Source organism: Penaeus monodon, chromosome 22, assembly GCF_015228065.2.
Source record: "Penaeus monodon isolate SGIC_2016 chromosome 22, NSTDA_Pmon_1, whole genome shotgun sequence".
Classification (NCBI taxonomy): domain Eukaryota; kingdom Metazoa; phylum Arthropoda; class Malacostraca; order Decapoda; family Penaeidae; genus Penaeus; species Penaeus monodon.
The window spans coordinates 3,569,266-3,569,798 of NC_051407.1; the positions used below are offsets into that span (position 1 = coordinate 3,569,266).

The window sequence follows — 533 nt, forward strand, 5'->3', positions numbered from 1 at the left end:
ATACAAGCACAGATAACATCTGCTGAATCATTCCGTGGACCATAAACACAATTATCAAATAATGGAATATAATGCATTAATCCTATCAAGCGCAAATTAAGCCTCATATTGATGAAAACCATCTATCAAATTATCGATAGATTTTTCCCATCCTTAAAAAAAATATCTTACGTCAGCCTTTGAGACGAAAGAAAAAAAAATCTTACAATAGATTTTTTTCTGGTAATCTTTTTGTGACACTTTTGCTGACACGCGGCCAATTTCGCTCTTAATGATTGTGACTTCATTCCCTTTATCGTCAATTTCCTCTCTTCCTTTTACGCCTTTGTTGCTTCCTCCGCTTCCCCTCGCCCTCTGTCCCTTTCTTTCTCTCTCATTTTCTCATACAATAACTCCTAAAGTTGTTCGTCTATTCATCATTTCCTTTTTTTGTTCTTTCTCGTTTCTCCTCTCATTCTCTATTGCTTTTCCTCGTTCTTTCAAATGATCGTTAAAATGTCTCGATTATACGTATTTTTTTAAAATATGTATTT

General features: G+C 34.1%; 1 protein-coding gene across 1 annotated transcript in view; it reads left to right on the forward strand.

Annotated features, from left to right (window-relative positions):
- The window catches only part of LOC119587470, a gene marked incomplete in the record, with an annotated part of 7,938 nt that overhangs the window by 3,390 nt on the left and 4,015 nt on the right, over positions 1–533 (forward strand).